Consider the following 26,739-nt stretch of genomic DNA (forward strand, 5'->3'; position numbering starts at 1 on the left):
TCAATGATGAATTGCATTGTTCAGATGACCTTTCAATTCACTGGTTTTTAATTTCTGTTTCCTGATGTACTGAGGAGTGAAGGTGAGAATCATCCAATTGATGACAAAATAGAACAACAAAAAAAAATGGTATAGACAGTAAGAGCTTGGCTGGCAGTTTAGAGGCTGGCTATTGGCAAGAAAAAGCTATGGAGGCTGTGATAGATCAGGCAAACATCATGATCACCACAAAAAGATGGAAAACCAGGTGGCAAAACAGCATTGCCACTGTCAAAAGAAGTATACAGTAACCCAGCACACAAAGGCTCTGAAAAAAAAAAGATATGTTTCCTCCAAGGAGTTTTGAGTTAAGGGTGATGGTAACTGTACCAAACCAGACAATAACAAACACTTCTGCAAACTGGGGCCGTCCATCTTTTTCACTATCTGCAGAGCCTCTTTGAGGCATTAATACAAGTGTCACACAAAGGATCAAAAGGACTCATAAATCCCGATCTCTCAAAATATATTACTTTTTCTTGGGTACAAAGCATGCATGAATTTTTTCCCAATAGCTTTTAGATCACACAGGATGGTATTCTGAACAGATTCATTTAATTCCTGAATGCAAGATCTCATAGGAATGATTTTTACTTCCACAGAGATGTCTTGTGAGACGAATATATCTGAAAGGCCAGTGGACTCATCACAGGGCTTTCTCAGTGTTTCTCCTTTTAGTTCAGTGTTAAACTGGAAAATAGATATATAATCACATTTAGAGCAATGATGGAATTGTCAAATAGAAATCCAACATTTTATAGTAGAAAGAGGCCTAGAAGTGAGTTGTACAACAACTCGGTTAAGCTCAAATAGAGACATAAAGTAGCGTTCTTTCCATTCTATTACACATAAACTTTGCTAAAGCCCTAGTATGCGCTTTCTGCAGAAATGCACCTCCCTTTTGAATCTTTTGGCTCTTTTATCCCACAAAGATCTTCTGGAGTCTAGCACATTTTTAGCAAAAAATTGTCAGCCATTCATATCACACTTCATCAGGCTTTGCTTACTCCAAACAATGTAATAGCAGTTGCAGCCACATGAACTCTGTAAAACTATCCTCAGAAAATATTTAAATACATAAAATAATATACATTCGTCTGAAAATGCAATCAATGATATTAAAATGTAGTTATCAAAACAAAAAAAATGTGATATGATAACATATGCTCTTATATGAACTCAGAAGAAAATATATGTAAAATATTGGAGAAGTGTGAAGTCTATTGGTTAGCTTGAATTTGAACACTAGTCAGTGGAGTAGTCTTTGACTTCCCCCTTCCACATATTAATCAAATAATTGAAATTAAGGAGTACTAGAAAGCAACATAAGAAAATGTGACTTTATTTCGAGTTTGATGACTGAATAATGACTAGGCACAGACTTGCTCATTGCTGGCCAGCGATGTCACATGAGCCTCTATGGACAAGAAGACTGTGATCATGTGGGTAATTGCAAAGTAGAAACAAGAGTAAATGTTATTTTGAGATAGCTACAACAAATGCAATAGAATATAAATGTTTTGGGGGATTTATCTTGGTAGCAAGTTCATAAGGTTTCTATTATTGCTGTAGTTTATTGCCCATGTTCTTATAAAAGGAAATACTGAATTGCAGTTAAAACTTATTAAAAATAACAGTGTAATTTATTTTCCATTTCACATTTATAGTCTTCCTGAATTCTCATCTAATTCTAGATGCAAGATGCAGGGTAATAGAATCTAGAAATAGACTCTATGAGGGTAGCGACTGCATATTAAGAAGATATTTTTAAAATAGAAGATGAACTTAACTATAAAGTTGGGTACTTTTAATAAATCGAAGGATCATGCAAGCTTCCAAGGATGAATGGTACTTTGAATAACACCAAAGTGTTATTATGATATTTTATGAGTTAAATTGAGGCAGGAGGAAATTAAAAGATGATTTAGAATCAAAACTACATATTAAAATTTCAAAGAACATAATAACACACTTTTTATGTTTTGAATATAGTTGGCCCTTTTTAAATGTTTCTTCTACCTACTAGTACATGTGTCATTTCTTCATCTAATTCCACTGCTCAATTCATAATTGTTCTTCTCCCTATTTACAAACAATGTCAAAACAATGTTGCCTGTCACACTTTCTGCCGTCCTTTCAACTAGCTACAATCGCAATAGCATAGATGTTCCACTGCCACACACTTACTCTCTTTGCCCCAATCTGATTTAGGAACACATTGCCTCTCATCTGCATTAATGAAATCATCTCTTGATTTACTGTCCTCCTTTAATTAGACACTTAAGTAATTAGAATTAATTCTACTTTCTCCCCATTTTAATCTAGCCTACATAGTGCTTATAAATCTTAAAATAAAAATAAGGTTATGCTATTTACTATAACTTAACAAAAGCTCAGTTCTTTCAAACCTCAAGTCAAATTCTTCCATCATATGGCCCTAACTTATTTTTTCTAATCTCTTGAAGCACTATATAATCCCACCAACTGATGGTTTCTCTATTTTGATAATGTTCTATGTTCTTCATTTAAAACCTTTTAGTATGTCGACTCCACTGGTTCAAAACTAGCTCACTGACAAACATGTGAAACAAATGAACAGGCAATACAAAATCCAGTTGTCTGAGTATTTTTACATGTATGTAGCAGTCCAAAAACAAACATATCTTAAATTTAATCAAATTTCAATTTTAAGTCAAACTTAAATTTCACTTAAATCATTCTAATGATCAATTAGACAAATGACTATTTTCCTAAAAACATCTACCTTTTAAGTGTTTGAGATTTTTAAAAAATCATTCGTTAGGAAATCTTTAAAAAAAGTAAAATTTTAAAAAATAAATTTTTGACTACAAAATCATATAAATTGCACAAATATACTCTGTGTGATTAAAAGCAAATACAAATAGAAAAATACATAACTCTCATTCACTTATGCAATAATCTTATTTCTTAAGATAGTAAAATAGTTTATAAATATTAACAATTTTTAATATTATACTCAAAACAGTTTTACAAAAGTCCCCAAAGGATATCTGAACAGATATTAAAACATTAAAAGATGATTTAACATAGATGAAATGTCATTAGGTGTCCTAGTCAAACATATCATCAGGATGAATAATGGTTGAGCTCACTGGCATCAAGTGACCATTTTCTGTCTGCTGGTTTTGATGATTATACCACAAGTAATTTATGACCCATGACACTGTCATTTTCTCTCTGAATATCTAAATCCTATTTCAACTTCTTCGTCGGGTGCATATCTTCTATACAGTGGTCCCTGATTCACCAGACTGAAGTAATGACTTTTTCCTTCCTCTACTGTCAATTTCACTTTAGATACAGAAGGTTGTCAGATAAATCACATCGAATCAGTAAGATATTATATAGCATATAAATATGTGAATATGTGAATGTCTCTCAATTTGTGAACCAACAGATTTTAATCTTTTATAGTGTATTTAATTTGAATCAAGCTATGAAACAATTACACATAATCAACCACATTGTTAGGAGGAGGAAGAAGATGACACTCAATTTCAATTTGGTGATATCACTAGGATCCTTTATTTCGAGCCTATTCTATACCTGTTATATACAAAACATAATTTAAAACACTAAAGGGCAAAGATGGCAGCAGCATTTTTGATTATTGCCATAAGTCAGTTTACCCATTTACCATTCTCAGAAATGTCAACTTTATCATTTTAGGCGAGTCCTGCTGTTGATAATTCTTATATGTGTGTGTTCTGCGCTGTAAATGACTCAGTTAAATAATAATTAGTGCCTACCTTTTAAGCATCCTTCTTCCTTATACTCATCAATGGGTTATTGATTTGTCTAGAAATAAAATCAACATAAATCACTAGATTTCGACTATGAAGAATATTGTCAGCTTGCCGCAAAACCTTTGAAATATCTTTCCTCATGTGCACTGAAAGCATTAGGAACACCTAGTTCTAGAATTAGAAACTCAAGCTACTATGGTGTTTTCATTTAAGGGCCAAAGACTAGCATTTCTGATCTAATAAATCTTCCATTTATTGACTCTTCAAGCTATTTAAAGAATAAGCCATGTTCTATTTGAACCACCCATATACTTGTTCTTTTTATTTGCTTAATGGCTTGCATTTGTGAACTTTTTTGAAGTTTTATGGTAGGTATAATTCTAAGACTTTAAATATTCTTCTGGCCTTTAAATAAATATCAGTGTTTAGTGAATAAGTTTCTTTAGCTAAAAATTATCAAAAAGATGGGAATATTTTTCTATTGCCAAATATGATTGAAATAAATATACCTGAAGAGATGACATTAACTAATAAAACAATAGATTTTAATTTCAACCACAAATGGAACAATCACTAAAGTTTCTGGATTTCTCTTTAAAATGAGGATGTCAGCTCAAATAATCTTTAAATTTCTTGTCAAATTTAACATTTTACCCGGATCTTCATGAGACAGTTATATCTGTGACTATATCCGACAGAATTTATGAGATTCAAATAAAAGAAATAATTTTATTCAAGCCTTTACACAAATGTATTTCCTATCCCTTTTTTTCCCAATGAGTATCTCTCTTTGTCATTGGCATCAGTGGCCCAAATAAAAATAACTTTAATGTTAGTTGCTCTCCACTGCTTTTTGATTAAATAATTTTTATATGTTCACATGTACCAAATAAAAAATATATACATGCTTATACATATATACACATTTATACACACACACACACCATATTTTGTTTGTTTATTTTGGACCTTTAATATAAAAGCAAATCTTATCTTTACCTCCTCTCTTTCATTGAGCAGTCATTGAGCTTTGGCAACTGTAACTTGCTAATTACCCCAGGTTCTGGTTTACTTTGCCTGTGAAGTATCTGAGAGGAAAAAGGTACATTGGCTCCCAGTAGAGAAACTTGGAAAATCCATCAACAATATACTTTTACTCAGATCTCAACTAATATAACAATAGTCAGCACTTAATGAATTGATATCACATTTTATGTCTTTCCAGATATCACTTGATGTTTCATTATTTGCTGGTGCTTTTAGAAATTTCCTTTGGTGATAATGTTTTTGTGTCCTTACTAAGCGTAACTTGGCTTTTAGCAGAGCCTTTGAATTTTTTTATAATAAAATCATTTACAGATGTCAGTAAATAAATTAACACCACAAATGCAGCTAAATTGCATAATCCCGCTCATTGATTTTGTGTTAGCCTTCAAGATGTATAGATACCAGGTGGCATCTCTGTTAAAGGAAGGCAGTGAAAGCCAAAACTCTTCAATTCCCAGAAAACAGGGAAAAGCATTTCAAGGGACCAGAGAAAAATCACAATTCTTCAAATGGAATTCCTGTTTATAGATACTCAAGAGCTATATCACTTTGGCATGGCATTTAAAAACCTGTGAAGGCAAACACACACACGAGCATGTGCGCATGCACACACACACAGGGAATACATGACCATCTGAGATTCTACTAGAGATAGCTGCCATAATTGACCAAGATTTCTTTGTCTTTTAATTATTAAAGTGGAAATTAATTTACATTAGAGTTACTTAAACTTGGAGCTTTTTTCTCTCTCCCCAAAAGGTCTATGCTTCTCGGTATAAATAGAATATTAAAGGATCAATGTGGCCATTGTAGAATCACCTTAAATTAAGTCAGAGTACACAGTGATTTCTTCATTTTTCATCTTAATTCCAAACACTTGCACAACTCTATATACTATATACTCTAAGATTTTAGCTTTTGAAATGTTTGGCCATTACAAATGATCACATTTAAGTTCTCTTGAGAATAAAGAAAAATCAAATTCATAGTTCCCATTACATCGAGAAAATCATATTATTAGTTCATCTCATACTGCTTGCCTTTGGGACTATCTGTACCAAATAATCCATCCCAAAGTGCTTTTAAATATAGCTTCTAGAGTGCTTTTAAGTCATAGAATCACTTTTCCTCAGACTAAAATGCAACTATTTATAAAATTAAAATGTCATTTGTTCAGATAGGAATACCACAGAAAGATGATGTAGATGGAAATAAAGTTAAAAAAAAAAAAGGCTCTATACTTAATGTTTAAATATTTCGTTTTGTCATCAAATCTCTCTTCAAGTTAATTTAATTTCTTACTAGTCTAGAAATAGCATATATGGTGAAAAGATCAAAGCTTGGGAGTCACATCACCTTAGGTTTGATTTCTAGCTTTAATATTCTCTTGCTAGCTTACTTTTCAGATTCTCAATTTTCTCATATATAAGAATGTGATAAGAATACTCACCTTATATAATTTTTGTAAGAATTAGAGTCACAAGTGATTTAGCATAGTTTGAGACCAATAAGTACATATAAATGATGCCATTTACTATTCTGGCTTTCTCAGCTTCATTCTACATATTGAGTTGTCTGGGCCCTCATTCGAACTGTGGTATAACTCATCTTGCTCCTTTTCCATACCAGCTTTCTTCCTTCTCCCTACGTGTTCATCCGAAGAATATTTTCCCCCAAAATTCCTATAGCTAATTTTATCCGAGTCAGTTGTCCAGAGAATGTGAAACCTACATCTTCTTGCGAACTCTACTTTTTATATTTTAAATTAGATTTCTTCTGGTTAGAGTTTTTACAGTACTTTTTTATAACTTTACTTTTAATCTTTCTATATTATTATATTTAAGAAGTGTCTTTTGTAGGAAGCATACTATTAATTTTTTTTGTTTTATACAGTCAGACAGTCTTTGTTTATTCATTAATTATTCTATTCATCGATATTTAAGGTAATTATTGATATATTGGTTTGACAACTATTTTTTAGATATTTGTTTTTTATTTGATTCTGTCGGTTTTTTGTTTGTTTGTTTTTGTCATTTATTTTTTCGGGTTGAGTATTATTGCATATTTTTCCACTCTATGAACTTGTTAATTAAATATCGTTTTCTTATTTTTACATTCCTGATGCTTAATCAAAATATATTAGTCATTTATCACATCCTATACATTGTAAGACACTTAAAATACTTTAAATTTAGTCCTTTCCTTCTTGCTTTTGCAATTTTATATATTTTAGTTCTTCATACTTTGAAACCTCAAAAGTCATTCTTCTCCTTTTTTTATAGAGTCACTATTCTTGATATTTATCCACTAATATATTGTTACTTTCCATATTTATTCTTTCCAACATTTACATTTTTCCATTTGAAATCAAATTTTATCTACCTAAAGAACTGCATTTTAAGCGTTTTCTCTTAATTAACCTTCTCATTTCTTTTTTTAGTTGTTTTTAAGTCTTTTTTTCTTCAGCTTTATTTTGAATCACATTTTTATTGGGTATGGAATTAAAGATTGTGAGTTATTTCCCTTTTCTCCTTTAAAGAGTCAATTTTATTATAATTTGGGTTCCTTCATTTCTGTTTAAAATTCAATTGCTATTCTTATTCCCATTTCTTGGAAGATAGTCTATCTCCTCCTGATTCCTGCAGCTACATTTAAAATTTTCTCTTCATTATGATTTTCAACAATTTTATTATTAGGTGCTTTATCATAGCATTCTTCAAATTTATCTTGTTTGTGGTTCATACTCCTTTACCCCATCTTAAATATGTACATTACTTAGGTTTTGAAAAATCCTCATAAATGATCTCCTCAAATATTGTTTCATCCCCATGTATTTTTCTTCTCTACCTGGGAATCCAGGCATATGTGTGTTTGGCCTATTCTTTAGGGCCCATATGTATCTTACAGTCTTTTCTGTTCTTTTGATCCTTCTTTTCTCCCTCTCTATTAACCCTCAGTATTGTCATCTCTTAAAATATAAATTATATTTCTATTAAAACTCTTTTCTGTTAAGTCTAGTATCTAGACCACTTGTGAGTCTGTTTGTTATGTTGTTGTTGTTTTTTTCTGTTTAAGTAACTTCTGGGGACATATCTGATGATTTTTTATTGAAGCCTGAATATTATAAGCTATAGATATATTTTAAGACTCCATATATATTGTTTTTCTACACAGAAAATTTACCTTTGTCTTTAGCTGGAAGCTAGCGTGAAAGAGGATCACCTTAATCCATTTAAGTTTAGCTAATTTGAAACTCAATTTTAGTATTGTTCTATAGGTAGTTTACCGTTTTCCTAGAGTGTTGCCTTTAAGGATCAAAACTGAAAGCTTGGAGTGTTTGCTCATTCTCCCTCATTCTGATGGGCTTTGAACTATAATTGTTTGTTTTCCATTCCCTTTACAATGTACATTCTCTGGCCAACGTTTTTGCTCATCGGCCTCTCAGTCATAGCTTGATAAATGCAAATGCCATGGGGGAATAAGAGGCACAAAATGTCAGGTTCATTCTTCCAAATCTCTTTCTAGCCAGGATCTTGGTCCTTCAGGTTTTGAGTGCCTTGGTAGTTTTCCAATGCCTTCAAAAATGTTTTGTTTTGCTTGCATAATTATTAAAATTTTATAGGTATTTTCAGCAGGAGGTATTGAGTTTACAAGCTGATTTATCATAGACAAAAGTAGAAGTTTCAGAGTTAATTCATTTTTTTGTTTTCCTAGCACCTAGGCATGAAATCAATATTTGTTAAAAGATTTAAAGTAAAAAATGACATTTTGCTTTAATAGAAAGGATAACAATTAAATTTTATTATTGCTTCAGTTGTTAGAGATATAGTGATCAGATATGTCTGGTACATTAATCATAGGCTAGATTTTAAAGAGCTTTTCATGTTTTTGAACATTATTATGGAAGCAAAGAAAAACACTGATTTTCTTCCTTGTATACATTGTAGTAGAATCATCAATTATAGAGCCTTTGGTCAGCAATCATTTAATTTGAGCCATAATGCCAAAGTAGAATCTAGAACCATAAAAAAAATGTTAGTCCTATCTTTAAAAATCATACAGCTTATAAGATAATATAGAGATAAAACGTTCGATATGTATACAAAGAAGTTCAACAATTATGTGTTTTGAGTTCTTATATGTGAGCAACAGAAAATGATCTTAGATGATATAAAAATAATTGTCATATATTAAAATAATATTAAATACCATATAGATTCTCTGGAGGCCAGGAGATCAGCCTTGCTAATTAGCAGGAATCATTCTTCATATCATGCTACATTACCGATCTGGTAGAAACTGTCAAATATCCCTTGGCTTCTTTCTTTCAAGGACATTCATGATTAAAACTTGAGCTCAAGATTATCAATCACATTTACAAAGACTATACACACACACACACACATACATATATAATGTGTATATACATATATATACACATACATGTATGTATACACACACATATTTATAGATTTCAGAGAGATTAGGATCTGATATCTTGAAATAGTCATTATTCAGCCTACTGCAAATATTGCCCTAGAATGAGCACAGAAGCAGATATGAGAATGGAACTGTTTCTTATTAGCCCACAAATCAAAGAGACTTGAAAAGTTTTAAAACTAAACCACTATTTTCAATATTTTCTATTTGGAAAATATGACTATTTTTTAAATTAAAGTATGCTGTTGAGATTCACATGCACAGTTTATTATTGTTATTATTTGTTATTTTAAGTGAATTAATAATTATTGTAGATATCTTAGAATCAATAGATATAACCTTTATAAACAAAAGTTTATAAGAATCTTCAATAATTTAAAGGGTGTAATCCTACCTCCCCAAAATGTGAGAACTTCTGAATTGCCAGTACTTATATAGGAGCAAACTAAAAACATTGAGTTTCTAGAAGGCAAGTGGTATGTTTTTTTTTTTTGCTGCTTAATATATACCTTGAATAGTGTCTGAAGTTCAAAGCATTAAACCAATATTATTTATTATGTCTTGATTTTACATGTAATGTTATAAACAGGAATACTAAATAGAGATTCTAAATATCCTTGAAACCAAATTCCTTGAGTAGCTTTTACAATCTCTCCAAGAATATTACCTTTCATTTAAAGCTTCCCATATAACCTACTAGGCTACTATCAATCTCAGAGTTGTCTAATTAATAGTCTGCTTCTTAATTGCTGCCTTCCTTTTAAATCACAACATCTTTAATTCTCTACCAAGGAAGGAAAAAAAATACTCTCCTGAGGTTATCAATGTTATCCTTAAAATTTCTTCGTAAATTCAAGAATATTTTGTGGCCTTTCTAAAGGATTTTTAAAAATATGTAAATATAAAAGCTTTCTTCTTCAAATATATGTCTTTCAGCTGTACAAGAGGTTTTGTAGATTACTGTGACACTATAGAAATCTTTGGATTATTCGGGACTTCTTGTTGGTTTATTCATGTATGTCTGTATTTTTATTCACTAGACTGTCACTTAACAGAGTGTGGGCTTAATTCATCTTTAATAACACAAATTAAGTGACGAGTTTAGTCTTTGGAGTCAAATAGACCTTGAGTTAAAACCTATATTAACCATTTCCTAGTTGTGAACCCAGGTGAAATCACTCAACTCGGAAGCTCCGTTTTCTTAACTATAAAATGAGGATAACAGTATCTATCTAAGAGGCTTATGTAAAAATTGAGGAAAATACCATAAGTAAATAAGGTGTATTCAACTAAGTCTGTAATTACTATACTAGAACAGTTCTATTTTTTGTGTTTTCTTCTCTTGTTCCTATGTGCCTATTTCTCAAACCATTAATGTTTGTTTTGGTCAATGCCTTAAGGAAAAAAGGAGACACACCTGCTAAGTCTAATTAAAAGTTAATATTTTAGACCAAATTTATAGCCTGGGTTAAGGCTGAATTAGAAAGGAGGTGCACTCCATTTACCTGTAAGTAAATGATCTTTCATCTTCTTGATTTTCAAGCTCAACTCACTCATTAATTACCTAGCACATGAATTCTGGTTAGTTGCATCAGTTTATCCATTTTTGGATACTGAATACAAAAAACTTTGTTTAAGCCAAACATCCAAGTAAGTACAGCATACATTGGCCCCCTCTGCTAAAGAGTGAGGAGTGTTTCTCAAAAGATGCATCAAAACATATATATAACACCTTGTTATATATATGGGCCTGTAAACATTTAAGGGCAATCTGTGGGACAGAGTGCTTTAATTTTACCTTTATATTTGCTCTTAGCTTTGTACTGAAGAAGAGTTTCAATGGGACTTCCAAAGAACAGATACCTAAAAACTTCTCTAGACCATAAACTGATTATGAGAATAATTAGATCTTGATTGTCTCTGCAACATTCAAGAGTAATCATCGGATGAAAAATATGGGCTTGATATTTCATGTGGGAACTGCTCAGTCTTAAGGATTTTCATCTATCAGAAAAATTATTAAAGATTTGTGATAATATTAAATAACCATTTAATAAAAATCAGGGCTACCCATCATATCATATATAGATCTTTTCTTCCAGCAAGTGTCCTGAACATCAGATATTTCTAAATGCATTTTTCTAATCCAAGTATGGGAATTTTCCATAACTTATTGGCTTTGTGAGATTGGAGGGTTCATATGCCAAAATGATTTATATTGTCATATGTGGAAGTAATGTATACTTGTTTGACTTCCTCTGGGTTATATTCATTTGTTAAAGGAATTTTTAATATATTCATTGAAAAAAGAGTAAATTATCTAGAACTTTCAGAAACTTTTTCAAAAAAAAAAAAACGAGAACAAATCATAGGGGAAGAAATTTTTTAGAGTCTTCAAAAACACAAAAAGCAACATAACTATTGTTAAAGAGCTTCATAAATAAATTAAAATAGTGATTAGCATTTATATATTTGGAATATTAAAGATTAAAAATTAAAAGAATATTAAAGAATATTAATACTAAAAAATAACTAAAATCTTTTTTCTCTATAAAACCATCTATCCATTCATTTACACATTCTCACATTCAATAAATTTTGTTTTGTGGTGAGTAAACGCAAAAAAATTAGATAATTTCTCTTAATAAGGAACTTGTAGTATAGCTGCAGAGATTGACTATAAACAAATAAATAAAAATTTCATTATTTAATGACTTGTCCTGTAATGACAACTACTTTGAAGCCAAAAGAATACATTTGTCTGTTGATTCATTTGAAAAAAAGGACTGTATGGAGTTGCATTAGGTGTTTTGTCAGGGAATTGAAGCGGAAGTTAGTAGGAGAATCATAAATTAAATATTCTGTTAATAAAAAATTTCTCTGAGACCACAGAAGAGGGAAATGTTGATGTAGGTGAATACTTGAGTAAGATTAAGGGTATTTTAAGATCATATTTAAGAGTCTGGAAGTTGGATAAAAGATCTGAATGGCAGAAGATGAGATTGTAAAAATTGCTTGATACCGAATAGTGAATTTTGTTAGTAAACAGTGGCCATGGTCAGTTAGTAGACTAACCATTGTCAGTCTTAAAATATGGCTGTAGTGAACTCACTCTAAGGTGGCCTCCAGGACCCCACATCATGATATTCACAGCCTTGTATGATCTCCTCCACTTGAGTATGTGTAAAGTTAGTGACTTGCTCAAACAGAATATGGCAAATATAACAGAACGTGCTGATTATGTTATATAAAATTACAGTGCCTGTCTTGAGAAAAGACTCTCTCTTACTGTCTTTAAAGAAACAACCTGCCATGTACTAAAGATCAGGACCATGTGGCAAAGGCATGAGGGTAGCTTCTAGCCTTCTGCCAGCAAGAAACTGAAGTATTCAGTCCAATAGTTCACAGGTATTGAATGTAGCCAGCAACCATGTAAGCTTGATAGAAAATTCTTCCCTTGTTGAGCCTTTAGATCAGAACTCAGGCCTGGCCAACACCTTAACTGATGCCTTGCATGAGACAAAACTGATTCCTTACCCACAGTAATTGCAAGATACCAAAGTAAGTTGTTTCAAGCCTCTAAGATTATGGTAATTTGGTACATTGTAATAGATAACTCCTTAAGGATGCGTCTATTTTGATATTTTCAGAAACAGTAACAATAAAGAAGATTCCCTAGCGCTCATCAGATATGAACCCATTAGTCTACCTTTCATACCTAGTGTCTGTTCTTTAGCTCGGGTTGCATCCTTCAGCGAATCATGTATAATTTAGGCTAAATATAGCCAATCACATTTAACTGTTAGCCACACAACTGAAGAAAATCGCTGAGTAATTTAATGGGAAATAATATATTTATAAAACACTATTCGTACTCGATGTCACCAGCTTTTGAAAAATATTAGTTAAACATATTGTCATTTAGTAATCATGCACAATATTACCACACACCATTGTGCTTATTATTGTGCTATATTTATTGAGAATTCTTGTATAATGTTCAAGGCAAAATGCTTTTTGTTTTCACCTGAGTGTTTATTAAATTAGTTTTTCTTTCTCGGGAAATGTTTGATTTATGTTTAAATCTGTTTCAGTTTCTGGCACGAAAAGCAAGAGTTTTGTGACAGTATATTATGAACAATAACATGTTTGACAGCATCCATCATGCTTCATCTGAAATGAAAGTTATTAGATTCCTGTAGTCAGTAATTAAAGTTCAATTGCATTTTCCCTAGGAAAAACTTCGAGTAATAATAAAAATTGTTTAGAAATAAACATATTAAAGAAATAAATTCTTTATATAAATAAATCTTGGAAAGGCAGTCCACATAATAACACTATTACACTCTGAAGTTTAAGCATTCTATTGTCCAAGCCAGTTAACACTTTCCTCCTGAAGTTACACTGTTATATTATCTTTTTCCCAACTGAGAAAAACAATTTTAAAAAATACAACAAAGGAAACAAAAACATTTTCTAGAGTCATACATCTGTTTGTATGAGGCTAACTCTAATGGTCTTAAGTGTCATAGAAAACTGCTTTTCCGCCTTCCACTTTGGAGGGTTTATTTCAGAGGTCCAGCAATGGTCTATTTCATCTTTCTGTTTTTTAAAAATTCTGTGTTCAAACCCTCAGAGATGAGAAGAAATTCTTTGCTGAAATACTGTTTAATGTTGAATAAAAATGTTATAGGTTTTTAATGATATGATTTTAGGTAATTAACCCTCAAATTTAAACATTAAGTTATTGTCCTGAATATTTTATCTTAATAAAAGTGTTATAATAATCTCAGGCCATGCATTTTTAGAAAAGTTTGAAACTTTAAAAATTTTCTTCTTATTATATGAATAAATAGTCTTAGTAATCTTATTTCATAAACCTCTGCCGAGGCGTGCCCTTCTTTTTCCACTGAATATAATTTTCTCTCCCTAAATTACCCAATGCCTTCATCTCCTCCCTACCCTACTTACATTCCTTCTAAAACTCCACTCTTAGGAAAAAGTCTGAATTACTTTATCTCTCTGGGAAAGAACCTGTAAATCTTATCCTAACATCTTGAAATGCTCTCTTTTCTAGCTGTAATAATCTCTAGGGCAAACTCAATTCTAGGACATTGAAATGCAAAATTATCTAACCCAACTTAAGAACAAATGACAGCTTCTTTTTTTTTTTTTACTATAACATCAGATGAAAGGTCTTTTCTAGCACTCTAATTTATTGTTTGAGCAAGACTTAGTAGATTTGTATATACATACATACATATATTTATAAGAAAGATAATCAATTGCCTTTATTTTTAGCAAATTTTCCTAGAAATCTTTGGTCTCTTTCTTCGTTAACCCCTTTAAATGCATGATAATTTATGTACGTAATTCCTCCTTAACTAAACTCTTTTTCCTTACACATGGAGAATTAGTATTATAGATTATATTTTTATACACTTAAATGTTAGCTATCCATACATGTAATAATTTTTTTACATAAAACAGAAAAAGATTTTCCTCTCATAAACAAAAATTATATATTAATATAATCACTGAAATATATTTTTTCCTACCACCTAAAACTCTATACTATATTCTGGTTTCCCCACTATGTTCCTCTTCCCGAGTAAAGAATAAACTATGTGTAAATGTGTGAGAGTCGAAAGTTTCCACTTTTAAAACCCTAATTTTCTTGACAGAGATGTCCTATAGTCAGAAATTTGTTTTCAATATATTTAGTAAATTGGAATAGCAATTGCTTTCTTTTTCATGTTCCACCTAAAGCTCAACAGGTAGATATTCATAAATATCTAGCAAGATAGCTAAATTTTGGAACTATAAGAATAAATAAGCAAACCTAAATTCCTAACTAGAGTGAACAGGAAGATTGTTTGAGAATAAAGTAGAGTAAGGAGATATAAAATTCAAGCAAGTATGTTGCAGAAAATACATGTGCAGGCTAAGTGTTAATGACTTGCTTTTTCCCCACAAATGAGGCCATTTCCCAGAAATGAGGAAATGTTTTAATTTCCTTATTTGCCAAGAAATATATTTTTTCATCCCTTTCTTTTTCTTAATCTCTTTGAAATAGCTTCACCTTTCATATACATTTACTAACCAGAATAGCTCATATATCTTCTCTTTATATATGTTAAACCTTATTCTTCTCTTTTTGGTCATTTTACTCTTCTCATACGAGCATGGGCATATATACACAAGTATACACATAGAAACACATGCATATATACGGGGTGGGGGCCGGGAAAGTGCTGCTAATATAACTTCTTTGAATATGTTAAATGATCATGAAGGAGGGTAAAATCTTGAATTCTTCAAAGATCTATGATCCGTCAGAGCCATTGCAGTCCCTATATATTTCCTGTCACACTCCTAAAAACAGTTGTCTGCTTTTATTGGTTTCTTTATTAGAAACAAGGTATAAGTGCTAAGTATAATTAATGTTTTGGGGGTAGACTTGCTTCTAGGTCCTCTCAACCAACAGAGCAAAGAAATATGTGTGTGTATATTCACCTCTGTGTGTGTGTGTGTGTGTGTGTGTGTGTGTGTGTGTTCTGTTTGTTTACCCACTGCAGGACTACTTGCTGCCTCCAGTTTTTAGAGATTATGGGTAAAGCTGCTTTAAATATCTGAGTGCAAGTTTTTATATGCACATAATTTTTAAATCAACTGGATAAATACCTAGGATTTTTTGCTGAACCTCATAGTAATATTGCTTTTAGATTTTAAAGAAACTCCGGAACTATGGTCCTATATAGGTATACCATTTTGCATTCCCACCAGCAGTGAATGGGCATTCGTATTGCTCTTCACCTTTATCAACATATAGGTGCTCTGGTCAGCATACCTGGTTTTCAGCTTTTGAGCCTAGGATTTAAACATGTAAGTGAGCCTTCAGATATTTCCAGCCCCTGGCCATGTGAGTAACCTCCAGCATTGAAGTTTTTGCAACTGACTGTGAGGTATTGTGGAGCAGTCAAGCTGTCCCCACTAAATTACTGATCCTCAGGATTCATAAACATAATGTAGGTGTTGTTTTAAGTCTCTAAGTTTGGAGATAATTTGTTACACAGCAATAGTAACTGGAAGATAATGGAGCTATCGTGAGAATACTTAAAATAAAATATACAACTGTATTATAAAGTTGTATACCTGAAATTTATATATTGTTATTAACCAATGTTACCACAATAAATTAATTTAAAAATTTTAAGATAAAATTTGGACAAAGAGCTAACTCCATAGGAAGTTGGAATTTAAATGATGAACTCTGAATAGCTGTATTAATTACATACAATAGGAATCATGTAATAAGTGCTTACTATATCCTAAGCATTATGCTAAAGACTTTATATGCATAATGTCATATAATTCTCACAATAACTTTCTCTCTATATATTTAAACTATATCTATTAAGAAAACAAAACAGAACCTCAAGAGGTAAATATCACAGACATAAAGCCTCACAGATGCCAGTGGAATGCTCTGAAACTAGAATGGCCCTTCAGAATACTCCAAGTTGAGCACGGAGGGAATTCAGCCCTCTAAATCCTGTGTCAACCAATTATTGGATGCAGGCTGCTCCAAAAAAATACCATTAATTCATATAAAGTTTAAAAACAACATTTAGTATGGTATAGAGATAGCATTCAGGAAAAGGTTTCTAGCTGGTGAACATATCAACTGGAAGAGAACAGTAAGTGTGCTTCTGGGAAAGTTTATACTTCTCTGTTTATTAATCTGGGTTTTGGTAACAGGAATATGTTTGGCTTTTTAATATTCACTGAACTATACACTAATAACTTGTAAACTTTTTTGTATGTATAGTGAACTTCAATATTTTAAAAAAATATATGTTATACTAATCCTATCAAGACATGGTTGAGTTTATTCCAAGAATCCAAGATTGGTTTAAAATCTGAAAATAAATTACTGCCATTCACTAGGCTAGCAGAATGGAGGGGAAAAAACCCATATGATTATTTAAAAAGATGCAGATGTTGTTATTGGGAAAAAAGACATTTGATAAGTATTACCTTCTTACTAACAAGAACTTTCGGGTCATCTCTTAGATATGTCCTTTTATTAGACATATTTTTGCCTTTTGCCCCTGTTTGTCTTCACTTAAGATACAAATTCCTCAAGAGAAAATCTGATTGGCCTTATTTCGGTTATGCCCTCACTCTTCTGATGAGGGTAAGAGAGTTACTCTGGTTCCTGCTGTACAAAAAAGCAGGACTAAGCATAAAAAGTAGGCAAAAATAAGAATGATCACTTGAATGTTTAATAAATGTTCATTTGAATAAATCAATGGACCATCAGGCTCAAAGCCACAGATACATAAAACTAAATTTCATATACTCTGAGCTATAAATGGTTCACTGTGATTGAAAAGAAAAACATAAGTGAGAAATATTACTGGATGTAAAATAGCAGATGTAGATAAGAACAAGATCTCAAATGGCCTGTTAGCCTTTGTAAGTAATATGAATTTAATTATAAAGCATTAAGAAATTATTAAAGCATTTAAAGCAGAATGGACATGAGCTAATGTGTGCTTTAGTTAAGAATGAGCATGCTGGCATCTGTAATGAGAATGAATGTGAGGAGAGTGAACCTCAAGCAGAGATGAATTGTAATAATCCAGTTGAGAAATGAAGAACTAAATTAATTGGTAAGGAAATGAAGAGAAAAAGGTAGGTCTAATTGCAATTTATAAGGTACCATCTATAAGCTTAATATCTAGCTGAGTACCCAGAAGTGAGGTAAGGGAGAATGAAGAGTAAGGTTGAAGGTTTATAGGATGGAGGGAGGCTGATTAGCAATACAAGGGTTATAAGAGAAGGATTGGCGAATAGGAAAAGATAACATATCCCCTTGATCTATTTTGACCATAAGTTGCCTGTTAGTCATACTGCTGGAGATGTCCAGTAAGCATTTGGATAGATAGGTCTGAATTTAGTTATAAACAATCACAAAGTGATGAACAATATTTAAATTGTTCTTTTAGTTTAGTTTGGAATAACTTTCCTTAATCTTCTGCTCCTTGAATATATCTATTCCTTCTTAAAGGATATATTCAAGGGTTGCTTTTAAGAAACTTTACCGGTCATGATTCCTCACATCATTAGAGAAAAAAGAGTGCTTTCTATGTTTTTCTACTGTATTTTTCTTAGTATATCAAGAGCTGTCCATATTCAACTCCCACATGGAACTTAGCAAAATGATTAATATTCATCTAGAGTTTAAACTCTGTAAAGGCAAGAATTTGGTATATCTTTTCCAAAGTGTATCTTTAAGGCCTAGAGCTCTTCTTCATAGATGATGAGTATATGATAAATATTTGGTGAAACAAATAATAAAATAATGAATGAATGAATCTGCAAACAAAAACAGAGACTCTATTGTATCCTCATTATGCCTACTACTTTTAGTGCCTGGCACATAATAGGTACACATAAAATAATTTTAATTATGAAAGACCGAAGAATTACAAAATTTCTTACACTCTATAATAAATTCATAAATATGTGAACTGCATGCATTTTCTTTTTCTATAATTTTCAACATTGTTTCTATTTTGCTAAAAAACATTGTGTATATTTATATTTTAGCTATATGAATACATTGAGGTTTGTGCTTTATATTTTAATAATATACATTGTATTAAGAGTGTGCTTAATATGTTTATGCCTTTATGTGTAATTTGCCCATTATTTCAGAGAACTAGAATTTTACAACATTTTTTTGCATTACATTGCATTACTCAACTCTTCTCTTTATTATTTTATACTTTAGCAATCAATAATATTGAGAAATAATGACAAATAAAAAGCTAAATGACATTCTAATTTAGTCTAGAAGTGGTTTTTTAAACACTCATATTTGGCTAATGCACCATAAGAGGAAATGTAAGGCAGGTATATTTTTTAGACATTGCTAGCCATTTAAACATGCTATATTTACTTGCACAGTCCTGATTTTATATTCCTGTGTTCTGGCTGTGGTTGAAGACTGTTCACATATAAAATTATATGAGAGTTTGTGTGTGTTCATAGATATAGCAATGCTGAAGAAAAATATACTGAGTATAAGAAATTTTTCAAGTAAAATGAAGCTTACTTCTAAGATTGATACTTTTAAAATGGTAATTCACCATGATCTTCATCAAATGAATTAGAAATATAATGATTTTTAAAAGTAGAGGACAGCAATTTCACATTTTTTTGTTTCAATGCCTGAATTTTTAATGTGGGACATCATATTTTGCACCAAATATTTATGAAATTTTATTTTTTTTAATTCTCACAATCTTTGTGTCAATTATTGAAAATTCAACAAGAATGATACTTATTTCAAATAACTTTTAAACCTTTTCTTCTGCCTTTAATCTGTTGGTGGTTAGTGCAATGTATCAAAGCTTTTTATAAGTTATATTTTACATAAAAATCAATATATACTCAAAATGAAGTCATATGAGTAGAATTCAAGGCTTTAGTTGAAGAGCTTTACAATATAAAACTTGTTCCTAGACATTTGTTTCTTTATATATTTTCAGAATCATGTAATTTGTTCTGTGGGACTATTTGCAGAAACCAAATCTCTGTAAAAGTGTGCTATTTCTCTATTTTAAAAAAAAGATTTAGATGAGAATAATTATTTTTAATTGTTCTGTGGCTGAAATTATGTTTCTTTTCCTTAAACAAAAGATAAAATAATCTTATTTAATTAGTACCTGCTTTGGAATCAGAAATGTGAATTTAAACCACAGAACAGATAATTTATTAATTATAGTAACTTACGGAAGTTAATCAACCTGTAAACCTCAATTACCTATCTATAAAATTGGGGCAAAATCACTTATGTCACATTGTAAGAATTAAGTGAAATATCATTAAAAAAAGACTACCATAGTATTTGTTATGTACCAGCTTTATTACATATATTAATTTATAAATCATGTACATATTATACATATATATGATTTTTAGGATAGAGTCTGGTATACATTATTGGGATATATTTAATTAGCCTAATAATGAAAGTTTATAACATTTTGAACATGCAGTTCACATGAGATGAAATAAAACCTCCAACACTTATTTGGAGAATGAAACACTGAATCTAATAGTTCTCTTTTTCAATATTTTCAGGTACATAGCACAGGTGTATTAAGCAGGCAGACACAGTTCTTGTTCTTCATAACAGGTAACATGAAAATCAACAATATCTTTAATATAAAGTTTGTCTAGAGAGTCTAAAAACCCCAGAATGTCTCAGAAGGCTGAAGACTGGGCAAGAATGATTAACACTGGATGAGGCCACCAAGTAATTTTAAGGCAAATTTCCTAAAGACTTTAACATCCACTCTGTGCATAGCCATGAGTAACCAAAAAAAAAAAAAAAGCAAATTTGTGAATAATGTCATCAGCATCCATGATAAGACCAGTGAAGATAATGGTACCATTGTGAAAAGTTCAGAAGATTGCCATTTTTTTTTTTCCTGAGAAATGAACCCAAAGAATATATGTGAAACTTGGAAAATATTGCACCCAATTATTTAAAAAACAGGATTTAGTAATCAAAATATCATAATTGTAAGAATTAGAAGTCATCTTTTACTCTTCTCTTCCCAAAGAATTTCAAGATCCATCTCAAGCAATACAAATTGTCCTAATATTATTTTTATATACTCTGTACCTTATTATTATTAAGGATTTATATCTACCCTTGGCTCTTGTATGATAATTTCTTTGAATACTTGCTGAGCAATTATCTTCTTTGGCATTGGAGAATAAATGATAAAGATGAGAGGTTTAATTTTACATGTTTTTCTTTTTTACTAATTTTTAACATTTTCAACAATTCCTGTTGCTAAATGACTTGAGATTCCACTAAATCATTGCTCTCTAGCAGAGATGGTAAAAGTTAGAGTGTTTCCATGTGCACAGAATCTTATTTCCGAATAAGTTTAAAAACATATATATATAAAGTAAGGAGCAGTTTTCTCTGTTTATTTTTAAATAGAACAGAAGCATAGAATCCTGAGAATAAGGAATGAAGATCATAGGTCAACTTTCTATGCCAGAGTTGCAGAACCTTAAGGTTAATGCCAGGGGTAGTATGAGTGAACCACCACTTCCACTTGAGGTGATCAGCGTTTGTGTGAAATTCATGAGAACAGTAATCTCTGAAAAATGTCTTATTACTTCCAACACAGAAAAGCTCATGAATTTACATGGTAAAAGTAACAACCCTAAGAAGTAATGAGAAAAAACTAAAATTATCCTAGGTTGAATCAGAATCAAATTGTTGTCAAAAACTTAAATTAGAGGAAAGTAATGCAGAGGAAAACAAGCAAAAGCTCTGCGGCTTAGTAGTTATTGATGCAATAATATTCAGCCTTTTGGTGAAAACATGCAAACTCCCTAAGTATCAGTAAAGGAAAATGATGTGCAGATAACAAAAAGTAAGAGGAAATCTGTTATAATTCCAAGGAGGCAGGACCTCCCTGAGATTATGAGTAGGTGAATGTTTAAGTAGTACAAAGAGAGTCACTCTGAATAAACTGGATAATTTCATCTATGACCACGCCACTATGAAGAAGCCGTATCTTGTTGATCTCGGAAGCTAAGCAGGGTCAGGCCTGGTAAGTACTTGGATGGGAGATCACCTAGGAAGACCAGGTGCTATAGGAATAAAAAATAAATAAAATAAAACAAGGGATTTTAAACTGACAAGGTCCTTGCAATCTGTGAGGTCAACCAAGAGTTGCCTCATCTAAAAAAGAATCCTTTGGATAATTTGAAGAGAAGTTATCTGTCTGGTGTATATATTTAAGTTTTTTGAATTTTTCTTTCCTCATCTGTAAAATAGTGTAGGTAACAACATATATTCTCTTAATTTTTGAGTGTGATGGACAACAGATAATGCATAAGAAACAACACCAAGAAAAAAAAGGCAAGATATGTTAAGGGATTGGGGACAGATATGTAATGTCTATCTCAGTGAGAATGATATATAATGAGACTTATAATGTGTGTATGTTCTAGTGAGAATGTTGTAATGTAGGAGAACACACTTAAATCCAATACAACTAAATCTGCAATGAAATAAAATATTATTTACCTAAATTTTGCTTTTAATTTACTGAAATTGTGAATAAAATCTGATTATTAAATTCCTATTTTATTGGTCTATAAGAAAGATGTTTTTATATTTCAAATTTTTACTAGAATATACATCATCACTATTTTAAAAAATATCAATGGTCAAGCCAGGAACTACCATTATTGAAGGATGCTATATATTTATTTCAAAAAGAAAATTAAACATGGATGAATAAACAATACTAAAATTAACTGCCAATTAAACATCTAAAATTGTCACAAAATCAGGAATTTCACCATACTTTTTTGTATTTAACTGTCACGTGTTGTATGTGTGTGTGTGTGAGAGAGAGAGAGAGAGAGAGAGAGAAGGGAGAGGAAGTGGGCTTGGCTTCCTTACTCAGTTGCAATGGACAGCTTTCCATCTGTCATGCCCCAGTCCATTTTTTATCAGCTGAATCAGTCAATTAGTTCATACAACATAATTTATTGCCTTGCTTAGTTTTATCTCCTGATATACCCTCTTGACAGAACAAACCCCTATCCTGAGCAAATAGCAAAGTGTATACTTTCATTTTTTACACTGTGGGGAAAAAGCAGATACGGGACACACCATTATTTATTTGTGTTTGGTGTTTGTTTGTCACAAAGTAGCAATCATAAATAACAGTCAGGAGAGGACAGAGACTCAGCCTTTAATAATATTGATTTGAAAATACATCACCCAGCATTGAAAATGTCATATAAAATTCATATCTATTGCTGTTTACAGGGGGAGAAAAGAACGTTTGCACTTTGCAATGCTAGCACAATTCTCCAAAACATTAAGATGCCGCGTGATCTTTTTTTTTTCACACTTATTTTTGGTAGCCAGAGCTACATTTCAGGGTTATATTGATTTTCATTCTGGCTGTGGTCGATTAATATTTCAGGAAGGATTCAGGTGCATTAGGGCAGAGCTAAATAGAAATATCAGTGCATTTTCTCAAGCCGGGGTGGTGTGAGGTGTGACAAAACCAACCTACCTACCGATTTTATTTGGTAAGGTGTACAGGCAATAGAATGAATCTCTAAAATTGGCAACTGCATGGACTGGTTAACAGGAAGCTTGACATTCTTTTCAACACTTGCTATTGTTATTAATGACGTCGCAGCTTCATGAAACCAATAAAATAGTAGTGTTTGTGAGCACATTAGTGATCTTTTTATTTTAATCTTGAGGTTAAGTGTGTTCACTCTATAATTTTGCTTCCCAGAAACATTTTTTAGTAATTACTTTTCCTTGATAAGGATTTCTCAGTCATTACAGGAAACTGCAAATGTAATAGTTAAGGGATGATTCTATTGTAGTAACATTTTTCATCCTGACCCTATTCCAAGGTTGAGAAATTGCTCCTCAGTTTAATGTTTTCTATTTGCTTCTTTGCCAGCTGAGTTCTTCTATTTTAATAGCTCGTTTCTATCATCTACCATTCCCTTCTTCCTTTGGGCTTGGCTTTTTCATTATCTGACTGTTATACGAAGCTCAGATTTCCCTGAACACATTAAAATGTCCAACATATTGTCATCTACATAAACAACCACAATTTATGTGACCTGCAAACTCCCACTCTTCTCTAAGAAAGAAATAAATTTTGTAGAAATAACAGAGAACCATTTAGACCCATTGGTTATTACCGGGTTTGAAATATTACATTTTATTTAAAGAAATGTTAATGATTACAGTGAATAAAATTATATTTAATAAAACAGACTCTCAGTAATTCAATTCAGCTATAATCAAAGTTATCTTAATTAGAACTTTGGAAGAAATCAACACTTTTATTATCTTTCTCACAATTACTAAAATTATACAGCTTATAAGGAATATGATTAAAAATTCAACTTAAAGATGTCTTTAATACTGCCAAAGACCTATCAACTTCAGAAAGCTCAGTAGCCATATAATGAGGAACTAATTATGAATGAAACACTCTACATAGAATAATGTCCCTAGCATCAAGGTTAAATGCATTAGCTTACTGTACACTTTAGTTCTTTAAAACAATGCCACATTGTTAGTTTGCTTCAAATGCGAATCAAGGTTTTTCATTTTCCTGAAATTACTGAAAAACTTTCATTTCTTAATGCTTATTCCCCCTCCCAAAAAACACAAGAGATGTAACTTTTTATTCAACTCATGTTTATCTGCCCTTAAAATTATATTTCTTATTGCATGAGGTTCATTTATTTTTTCTGAAATATCTCTTCTAGACCTCTCAAGATTTCATTTGGACTAATTGCTTTCTTGACATGCTTCAAAATTCTTCACTCAAGTGTCTTTGAGTTTACTGGAATCTCAATCTACCTCCCTTTTTTGAGAGAGAGCATTGTTTTATTGTGCTTTATTGTCAACTATCTTCCTCTGAAAGGGATTCAAGAAAGAAAATCTGTGTGTTCTTGCATGTCTTAAGATATATCTCCTTTGACTTCATGTTTAATTGTTCTTTGGATGGGGATAAAATGAGTAAATAGATTACTTTATTAAAAAGTTATTTAGTCTGAGAGAGTTGAGTGATGTCTTTTTTGTTCTATTGATCTTTTTTAAGAGGTTCTAGAATTCTATAACTTTTATTGAAATAGAGAGTTACATGAGATTGTAAGAAATAATGCAGAGAAACCCTTTTTACATTTTACTTAGTTTCCCCAGTTGTAACATTTTGCAAAACTATGCCAAAATATTACAGCTAGAATATGAGTATTGATACAATCTACCAGTCATATTCAAATTTCTTCAGTTTTATATGTACTCCTGTGTGTATGTATATATATATGTGTGTGTGTGTGGGTGCTTTAAATTTTATCCAACTGCATCACCTGTGTAGGTTCCTGCTTCCACCACCACAGTCAAGATACTGAATAGTCCCAATGCCACAAGTATAAAATCCTATTGTGATTTTATAACCACAACCAACTTTCTCATACTTTTTCCTCCTCCCCTACACAATTTCTGGACACTACTAATCTGTGCCTTATTTTTAAAAGTTTATCATTTAAAAAATGTTATGTAAATAGAATTATACAATATATAACCTCTTAGGATTGACTTTTTCATTAAGTATAATTCCCTGAAGATTTATCAAGTTGTTTGTGTATCAGTAGGTTGTTCCTTTATAATAGCTGAATAGCATTCCAAGGTGTGTTTAACTATTCATTTGCTGAAGGCTTTTGGGACTGATTCCTTTCCTACTATTACAAATAAAGCTGCTTTTGACATTTGCAAACAGGATTTTTGTGTGTGCATCAGTTTTTATTTCTCTGGGATAAATGCCTCTGGATTCAAGTGCTAGATCATACAGTAAGCTGCATGTTTAATTTTTTCATGCTTTTATCAAACTGTGTTTAAGAGTGGCTCTACTGAATTTTCTTTTTCTTTCTACCATCTTCTTCAATCCCAAACTTGAGCTAGTTGCCCATCGGCCTAGCATCTTTTTTGCCATGGCACTCAGCGATGATGACATGGAAAAGCAGACTAAGCATATAATGGCTTTTACTGAACAGGAGCCAATGAAAAAGAGAAGAAATAGACACAAAAGCCCAAGAGTTCAACATTAAAAAAAAATCATCTTGTGCAAACCCAGAAACTGAAGATTATGGAATACTATGAGAAGGAAGAAGAGGAGACAGAGCAGCAGAAGAAAATTCATATGCCTAATTTGAATCAAGCAAGGCTCAGAGTTACAGATCTTCTAAATGCAGCAAAACAGAGACTCGGCAAGGTGGTAATAGATACAACCAGGTACCCAGTGCTAACTGGGTGGAATGGTCCTTCAGTATTTGTGCCAGTTTTGGAGCCCCAGATGATTGTTTATTGCTGAAAACAGGATTTCCCTGTGGTAAAGGCTGCAGTGAAAAAAAAAATCCCTATGTACAAAATCAACACCAAAAGAGATGTTGATGTCCAAATTGATCGGGCGGCTTACCTTCCTGAGGAAATAGCTGGTAAAGTTGAGCTATCTAACGGGGATCATAGAATAAAGGTTTCCAATACCTAGAGAGCCAGCTGAATCTGATAGCCCAGCAGATGGAGCCAGAAGTACGGGGAGTCTTATTTGGTGCAAATGCCAACAGGAAGTTTTTGGACTCAGCCTTTGGGAGGTGGAGTTCATGTACTGTTATGATGTGGAAGTTTCTGATATTTGAAGAAACAAGATTATCTAGCTTCTTCTTTGTTGTTTTTAATATTCTGTACTTATCAGTGGATATCCTTCTGTAGCTAATGCCTTTAGCCTAATTGTTAACAATGGGAGAAAGTTTCACTTACTATGATCAG

At 31.7% G+C, this 26,739-nt stretch overlaps 2 pseudogenes; one reads left to right on the forward strand and one right to left on the reverse strand.

Moving 5' to 3' along the window:
- On the reverse strand, positions 1 to 25,906 carry LOC107513734 (annotated as a pseudogene).
- Positions 25,905 to 26,682, forward strand: LOC107513733 (annotated as a pseudogene).
- The last annotated feature ends 57 nt before the right edge of the window (positions 26,683 to 26,739 follow it).

The sequence above is a fragment of the Rousettus aegyptiacus genome, unplaced genomic scaffold (genome assembly GCF_014176215.1).
Source record: "Rousettus aegyptiacus isolate mRouAeg1 unplaced genomic scaffold, mRouAeg1.p scaffold_m13_p_2, whole genome shotgun sequence".
In the NCBI taxonomy this organism is placed as follows: domain Eukaryota; kingdom Metazoa; phylum Chordata; class Mammalia; order Chiroptera; family Pteropodidae; genus Rousettus; species Rousettus aegyptiacus.